The 9,332-nt window shown below is 39.8% G+C and overlaps 1 protein-coding gene across 2 annotated transcripts in view; it reads left to right on the top strand.

Annotated features, from left to right (window-relative positions):
- The first annotated feature begins 2,832 nt into the window (after positions 1-2,832).
- Positions 2,833-9,332, top strand: part of LOC135222059 (BET1 homolog) — a 139,821-nt gene continuing 133,321 nt past the window's right edge. Inside the window, exon 1 of one of the 2 annotated variants that reach the window (XM_064260203.1) lies at positions 2,833-3,221. The gene's annotated coding sequence lies outside the window, so the exon portion shown is untranslated. The other variant, XM_064260202.1, reaches the window with a different exon arrangement.

Here is a 9,332-nt window from a genome sequence, read left to right as displayed (position 1 = left end):
TCGCCTTGTTCACTTTCTTGGGTTTTCTGTCTAGCCCTTCACACGGATGATTCCCTCTTTAGCGGGCCCTTGCACCTTTTTAAAATAAGGTGCTTCTTATATTTTATAATTGTCTTTTGGTGTTTTCTCGTCAGTATCATAGCTCCTGCAGAATAGGAGGCTTTATTCCTTTTTTAAAATTTACTTTTTTCTTGTATGATCTTTATTCACTTCAGGCGGTATTTTGTTTTATAGTCTTAGTGCACAATATACAAATGCTCTCTCGTCTGACTTATAATTGTTCTAGGTTCAAGAAGCCTATATGCTTCACATGCATGTCTGGTCACAATATTCACTTCAAAGCAGTTTCTTAGGTATGTGGGTTCACCACATTTAATTTAGTGCTTAGAAGACTGTAAGAAGTATATTATATACTATTCTTGCTTTTATTGGGAGACAATGTAGCTCAATTAGTGTTGGGGTTATTATATCACGGGAACGTAATCCTTTCATTAATCTGTCGGTTCTATTTTGTACTTACATTTTTTTTAGTAGGTAGTTAGGAAAATTGAAGTATATGTCGTTGCAGTAGTCAAGCCTCGAAAGTATTTGGTTGCAAATTGCTGTTTTCTGAGTATCTTCGTTTAGGTATTATCTAATAAATGAAATGTTTCTAATATAATTGTTCCAGGTTTTTACAATATGCAATAGGTATATGGTTCTTCATCGACAATCTATTGTCAATAAACACTCTGAAGTTCCACACATAAACACTCTCAAGTTCCACACAGCTGCTACAATATTTATTGTTTATATGCGAACAAAGTTATTTTTTTGAAATGTTCATATTTTCGTAGTGCACTGTCAGATCCAAATAACATGCCCTCAGTTCTGTCTTCGTTAAATTAAATTTCTACGCCGACGTCCATTTTTTATATATTTTACTATTGCATCAATTTTACTAATGGCGTCTTCTACCGTTTCAACGGGAAAATAGAGCCATGTATCATCAGCACACTATATCCATGTGCTTGTTTTAGAATGGTAGATGTAGCTTTTATACCATTTGTGTACATCATCTTCGATGCATTGCCTACTGCTCTCAGAATTGTTTTAGCCTGTTCATACTGGCGCCGTTTTTTTTTTTACTCCTTTCCATTTGCTGTTGTGCTCTCTTTTGTAGATTTTATCAGAAGCCTTTAGTGCATATAGTGATTCAGCAAAATTTATGTTTGTCATGTTCTTTACATCTTTATCAGCTTTGTAAATTTTGTTTTAAATTTCATGAATGTGGTCATTACGTCACTATAGTTTTCTGAGCCGAATCCTGAGTCAACTTTGTTATTTCTGTGTTCGCTTTTATTTCTTCAAGTTCATCTTCAATGATTTCTCTGTGTGTTCTTTGTTCAGGTCTCTTTAATGTATACAAAATGTTGTCACTCCGAAGTATGGGTATGTGTTTGTCTTACCTACATTTATGGTTGAACCATGTATCACATATTTCAGTTTCACAGCAAGTTCCTTCGTCATCAACTTCATAGAGCACTTCCGCAGGTTGCTGATTCTCACCCGATTTTCTTGAGTGTTCCATCTGTACGTGTTGTGTCAATGATTATGAGACAATGTTTATGATAGTTTGATCCTTCTTCTACTTGATTTAATTTCTACGGTAGTTTTCTGTTTCCTTCCTCTTCTTCGTACTCATGAACATCGCTGTAAGCTCGCCACGTACTTTAAGCCGGCCATACACGTGCAGTTTTAACTGACAGTTATGACTGTTCAGTTATAACTGACACCAATTTAAACTGACGTCAGTTAACTGAAAATGCACACACACACACACACAGTTCAATCCCTCAGTTTTTATCATGGATTCCGAAGAGTACGATCTTGCCGCTCTCGGTGTATTCTTTGTAATGCTACAAACAAATAGAAAAAAGAAAACTAAACACCGTAAACAGTGGTGCAAAAAGTGGTTACTAAGGAGAAATCAGTGTTCTGATATTAAATTATTAAAGTAATTAAGTGACGAAGCTATTGATTTTCTCAATTATTTGCGCAAGGTTCAGATCGATAGAGTTCAATGAATTCAATAACCTCTTCATTTTGTTTACGTTCCATCTCAACAAACTGCAATCACCGCCACCACCTGTAGAAATGAGAAGTTGAGAACTGTACAGTTACGAAAAATCGTGCAATGAAGTAATAGAAAAATTAGATTAAAATTGTGTTTTTTGTTTTCTTGACCTATTTCATGAAATAGTATATGTTCCCCACACACGCTCAGTTCAGTTACTCCTTCCAGTTAAAAATAGGGAACACTGCATTTGTCTCAGTTTAACTGTACAGTTTTGTTGAACTGACGAAATGGGAACAACTGAGATACCCACACACTTGCAGTTTTAACTGAACAGTCATAACTGTCGGTTAAAACTGCACGTGTATGGCCGGCACACAGAGACGGATCGCATTACAGACACGTCCTACACGCACGACCGCTACTCGATCAGTCATTATAATCCAAAAACGCTTAGCAAGATTTTGGAAGAAGAAACACAGATTCATAAAAGCTCAATAATCACTTAAAGCAAAGGATGCCGGCAGTATCTAAGAAAGCCAAACTCGATAAGCTCCGGGAAAATCCAAGGTGAGGATGATCTCCACAGAACTACTTATGGTAGACAATACTGAAAACTTTACTCTCAACTAAAGAGGCAATGAAAATAAAAGATCAGGGCACTTAACCTTCGAAATCCTGACCTTAAAATAAACTAACATGAATTGGGCGAATAGGTTGGACCAGTTTGGTTCTCCTGGGAAGCACTGCACTACTTCAGTAATAATACAAAATACGATGGAAATCACCTAGGCAAAATAATAGACTACATTTAGGTGTGAGTTGGACATGGGAATATAAGATTTTAAGGATACAATGATGATTAGTTGTTCATAGGACTTACTATAAGTGTTATTACATACAGGAAAATTGAATGGCCTATGGACAGACGCAACTAGTTATTCATAATTAGGCAAGTAAGTGACGTGAAAACGAAAATATTAAAAGTGAAAGAAACATTGGATAACAAGTGATATCGATGCGTTTAGAGGAGATATAATATACAGGTAGTGCTGACATGAAGTAGCAAGTACTAGCTGTCATAATGTGATCCGTCACGAGTTTGACAAGGAAAGAACGTCACCAAAGTCCCGGAACTGTGTTGCTGTGGCCAAACGAAAGTACGGTAAGTAACTTGTCAGTCACCGCTGATTCATTCTACCCGAAGACCGTAAGGGTGCTTAGTTACCCTAAATTATAGGTATACCAATAACTTTCCCCGCAGGTTCCATGCAACGTAAAAACACCATACCTACAATCAAACAATAACATTCCGCTCATTGTCTCGCAAGATCCCTGATTGATTCTGACATTGCTCTGGATAGGATAGGAAGCAGGTGAGGATTCATTGATACCTAGGGTAGCTACCTAGGCTATAGTAGTAGTAGTACTACCTAGGCTATATAGCCCAAGTGATTTGTAACAACAGCCTTAGGCTAGGTATTGTTTTTTCCAATTGTCATTTTAAGAAACTGATGAGCAGAGGTCGCTCATCTCCTCTTCCCCTGGTCGCCAGCTGTAGCCTAGTTACTATACCCTAGGTTATATCTACCTACTAATACCTAGTAGGTAGCTAATACCTATACTCTGTTTTTTTTTTCATCTGTCCCATCTGCCTGTGGTGTTTTTGTATGGCAAACACTGCGTCACGGGCTTTAGATAGTTACGCTATGTGTAAGTTTTAGGTAAATAAAAGGATATCTGGGTGTACATTGCAACTGAAAAGTGTTTTTAATAATTTTACTGTATGGCGAATTAACAACCGTTAATATTCGAAATAGGATATTATTATAATCGTTGAATGTAAGCTGAATGTGACTATCTAAAGCCCGGGACGCAGTGTTGCCATACAAAAACACCACAGGCAGATGGACAGAATGAAAAAAAAAACAAGAGTATAGGTAGGTAGCGACCCAGCTGGTAGGCTACTACCTAGGAAGGTACTTGCTACTAGGTAGGTTATAGCTAGGTAAAGCTTGGTAGTACTACTACCTAGTACTAGGTACCTATAGGGTTAGTAATTCAGTAATTCTAGGCCAGATACAAGGGACAGCTAGCCTATGTGTAGGGGACCACCTACTAGGCTAGGTACGTGTTCCCTTTGGTGGTAGCCTATGTATACCTAATGCCATGATACCTTAGGCCAGGCCTAGTTATGCTACCTACCTGGATCTTACCTAGCCAGAGGTACCTAGCCTATTTCTACAGAAGCAATCTGCGGTGGCCTACCTAGACTATGGCAGTTGACGTTTTCCTATGTTATTTTACTTACTGAACAAGAATTTAAAGTAATATTTATTTGGACAACTGTAATTATCCCCAGGAGCCAGTACTCGCCCCTGGAGGTTAACTCTTTCATATCCATTTAGTTTTGAGCACTGTGTCCCTAGATATCCAAGGTATCTGGGAGCGCTCGACAGTGCGAAAAAATAATTATATCGAAAATTCAGAGAAAATACTATAAATTTTATGCCAACAATGTTCATTTTCTGTCCTTTTTTTTTCTGAATGTTAGTATTTTATGGTGGAATAGTCAGAATAAGAGTCCCAGCCCTCTAAATACAAAGAAATGTGAGTTATTTAACAAAAAACAAAATAAATCTTTGCTTATTGTAATATTTTCGTTCGTAACCCAAAAACTATGAAAGTCAGGCTTATGAATTATTTTTTATGAGAAAGCCAATAAAATTCTCTAAATATCGACATATAAATCAATGGAAAACGAATAAGTCCAGCCAGTGAAAAAAAAAAAAAAAAATTAATAAAAAGAGGGTAAGAAACGGGCGAGCGCAGTTACAGAACAATTTGCTGGCGTGTTGATACCCGAGATACACAGTACAAGGTATGATGTAGCCTATGGAAATCGCTACTTGTCTGAAAATGAAAAAAAATGCCCCTACCACACGCACGAAAAATTTCGGTAAATTTTACGTACCGCTACGTCAGTTGGAGAGATAGGGGATAGAGTATTTTTACGTACTATTATGTCAGTTGGACATGAAAGGGTTAATTACAGTCGTCCGAATAAATATTACTTAAAATTCTTGTTCAGTAGGTAAAACTGCATAGGAAAACCGCAACTGCCATAGTCTGGGCCGCCGCGGATAGGTACCCTAGATCTACCTAGCCAGATCCTATGATCCATAGGATCTTTCAATGACAGGCTAATAATAATTTTTTCAGGCAACCTAGCCCAATATGCACTTGTCAGAGTGGATGCAGAGTAGCCTGGGGAGGGAGGGAGGACAGGGGCTAGCCCCAGAAATCCCACCTGCCCGACTACCTTTTCTAGAACGCTGTGTCCTGACCTAACAAGAACCGACTTCCCGCCTGAATTGAGGGCCCCATTCATGCAACGGTACTACCTGCTGGTATCTGGTTGGGGGTGGAGCTTCAGTGGCCGGACGACAGAAACCGTACCCATACATTACGCAGGCAGCCAAGGAGGAAAAAGGTTTGGATAAAGGAAAGGTTACCAGAAAGAAAAGTGCTTTCACACACAAACCTGTTGTCACATTTAGTATGGGAGCCTCATGATTTCTTCAACTACTAGCTAGGTATCTACAAATGGATGACTCTACATTTCGCAAGCTTCTAGACCTTGTGGCACCACATATAATAGAGGAACCTCATCTGTAGCTGCCCAGACTTTTTGTGAATTTTCAACCCTTTTTATATCCTCACTAAAGGAACTGCGCTTGTTGCTTGTGTTATCTTCTTGGTTACCGTGTCACGGGTAGCACTCCCATCCTTCTCTCCAAGTTTCTTCACCAATGTCTCATACGCTTCATTTTTCAAATTCCCGTTTGAATAGTCTTTACTCTTAATATTCCATATACAAGAATGTTGCTTCTATATTTCAGTAAATTCGCTCCAAAATCTGTTACCCACCCAGATATATAACATACGAGGTAGTGCTTGCCTACTAAATGGGTGCTTCTCCTGTGACTTTTAACCATAGACTGAGGATAAACCTGCAGGCCATGTCAAAGTCACCTCACATACATTCAGGCTTGCTCAAACAGGTCTCAAGCTGTCCGGTCACTTGTGAGTTCGAACCTTAGGATTAAAATCCCGCCATACATGCAACAGTACGGTTAAACCACACCCACAACGTCCTCACCTGAAGGCTGCAACTGAGCATGAATGGGGTCCCTTATAGTACTGTGCCCTGACCCAGCCACTATGGCTTTGTCCTCCTTTAGCCTAGTTAAAATTTTTTACCAAACTTTACAACACTAGGTAGTTACGCAGCCTGATTCTTGCCAGTTGCTGACAAAGAAAGGGTACCGCCTTTAAGGTGGTGTCCAAGGATGAGCGAAGCCCCCTTCACAGATCAGGGCATAGCGCCTTAGGTTAGGTTAGGTAGGTACGATCTGGTTAGGTCAGAACCTAGCATTAAAGGAAAGGTTAGGTCTATTTAGCATATGTACGAGGAAGCTGTCCTGGTCAGTAACTGGGGGGAATCAGTCCACGCAACTATTGTAAAGTTTTACCCTCCTTCAACCACCCCAAGTAACACTGAACATCAGAACTAGATGAGTGGGACTCAATTGCTGTTCGGACAAGTGGTCTGGTATTGGCTAGCTGACTACCTGACCAAAACTTTGACTTAGCATTCCAGTTGTTTATATTTTCTCTTTCTTGTGAAGCAGTGTTACCAGACCCCTGGTGAGAGGAGGGTTGGACATCATGACTACAAAAATCCTTTGGTAAGCGAGAATGCTGGTAACCTAGGATTGGAAAAATGTTTGTGCTTGCCAGTTGCCACCACTGTTAGTAAAACAGATCCCCATACTAGTTGGTGCTTGGTTCAACTGCTCACACTGGTTGCTCACATTTTTAATTATTGTCACTTACTCACTTCCATTCATGGCTGCCTTGCATAGTTGAACGGGTTATGGGAACAGTGTTTGCCCGTTGGACAGTACCTGCTACTGTGGACAGGCCTGAACCTCATTTAAGGAGTCATTCCCTGAGCTGGCCAGGAGGGCTTGGGCCCCCTCCACCCTTCAAGTAACACTAAACACTGAGCACATGGACTGGCATAGGATACACCTGTGAGGTAGCAGGTTTAAATTGCCAACACCTTCCCCTTGTCTCCTTATTCTGGATACTACCCTTCTGATCTTTGATTTTGATAAAGACCATCAATCCCTTTAGTGTTCCCCAAATCCATGCCTTCCAAAAATTGATGGGCTCCTGGAGGGAGGAAACCAGGTCACCTGGAACCCAAAAACAAGTTCAAGGCACTAGTTTAGTCAGAAAGGAGGAATACTTAGTCTAGTTCATGTACATCAACAGGAAGCTAACAATCTCAAAATTAAATTTTTAAAGATTGCAAGTATAATAAGGTCAATTAGTCTAGAGGGATGCATCCAAACCTAACTTAATTTACAGTCCCATGCCTTCTTGTAACCTGACATAGATTATCCTGTAATATCCACTTATTGCACACTAAGCTACTGCCAGGCGTTGGAGTTACCGCCCTGGCACTCACTGAAGCTTGATACTATGTGCACCTCTGTAATCCTCCTCCGAAGATTTGTGTGGGGTGGATTATGAAATGACCTTCTCCTATTTGTCCATTAACATAACCCACCTCCTTTAACCTAGGGAAGGTGAGAATCTGTGAACACTCTTGCTTCAAGGTAATCAAAACTTTTTGAAGGAGGCATGAAGAATAACAGTTTGGCTTAATCTACAAGAAACTGACATATTGAGCCTCCTAAAGATAGGTTGAAAGACTGCAAAAGATGATAAGACAACATATTGAGCCTCATGAAATAGAGGTTAAAAGACTGCAAAAGATGATAGACACCATATTGAGCCTCATGATATAGAGGTTAATGGTCTGAGCCTCATGAAAAAGAAGTTAAAAGTCTGCGAAAGATGATAGACAACATATTGTGTGATAGATGGCATATTGAACCTCATTAAAAAGAGGTTAAAAGTCTGTGAAAGATGATACAGTATATTGAGTCTTGTGAAATAGAGGTTAAAAGACTGCAAAAGATGATAGAGAACCCCACAACTGGCATTAGAGGGATTGAATCCAATAGAGAAGTTACTGGGTGTCATTAATAATAATCAAATTCTTAGTCATGAATTAGGAAATGAATGTTAATATTAATAAACATTACCTTAATATAATTTATCTAGCCCTAAATCCCCAAAAAAACTGCCACCAAAATTTACCACATTGGCAACCCTGTTACCTCCTATTCTGTCCGCCAGTTGGCAACACTGTCGTTGACAGATACGAAAACCTTCCCTCAAATCAGTTGTTAACGAGCGCCCGTGTTGTTTACACCACGGCCGCTCTTTATAAATTTCCTTAAACCTTAAACATTTTTGTGCCTTTAAAAGCTTTCATTATTTGTTAAATGAGACTTTATATGAATTACCACTCATGCATTACATCACAAATAGTGAATTAACTTTGATTTCTGTTGTGGTTCTTAATCTTAAATTACGAACTTTTGCGCGACCCGGAACTACTGACCTGTCCAATTCTACAATGGATTACCAAGAAATTACGATGCTTCCTTCTGCAGCAACATCAGGAACTGCCCGGTTTTGTGGGACAAGGATGAGTAGCAGGGAGTATGAACCCCATGACATTTGTAGCTCTTGTCGTGGACAGGTTTGTGACTTGACTTCTCGTTGTTGGACGTATGTAAGCCCTGGTCTGACGAGGATATGACTGCTTATATGAAACGCCAAACAATCTTGCAGCGTAAAAGATCGGTTAAGGAGAAAAAGAAATCGATTGCTAGAACTGTATCTAACGAATTCTTTGACTTGGGCGCTCATGGTTCTGCTCTTCGTTTCGGTATTGTACGACTCCGATTCCGAATTAATTGATGCTTTGCCCCCTGTACAACCGGTAATTAGTGAAGTTATTTTTCTGATGTGGATTCAAAGATTTTGGCAATGGAAACTACCTGGAAACAGAATTTTAAGAAATTACAGCTTAGTCTAGATAGAGATATTTCAGCTAAGTTTAACAATCTGTCAGAGAATTTCAAGAAGCCTTTACTAGAATGTCTAACACACTTTTAGATTCATTTTCAGCTCCTCGTCAGGGTACCTGTCGACAGCACCATGGGTAACCGTGCGACAGATACCCGGCTTGTGAACCCCGTCGTGGCGAAGGCCTAGGGGGGATCCGGTCCGGGCAGGTGCCTAACGAATCTTTACCCAACGTGTCCCCTGTTAGTCCGTAACAGTGCCA

This window comes from Macrobrachium nipponense, chromosome 3 (assembly GCF_015104395.2).
Source record: "Macrobrachium nipponense isolate FS-2020 chromosome 3, ASM1510439v2, whole genome shotgun sequence".
Taxonomy (NCBI): Eukaryota; Metazoa; Arthropoda; class Malacostraca; order Decapoda; family Palaemonidae; genus Macrobrachium; species Macrobrachium nipponense.
The sequence above is the reverse complement of the archived record's forward strand: the minus strand, read 5'-3'. Positions and strand labels throughout refer to the sequence as shown.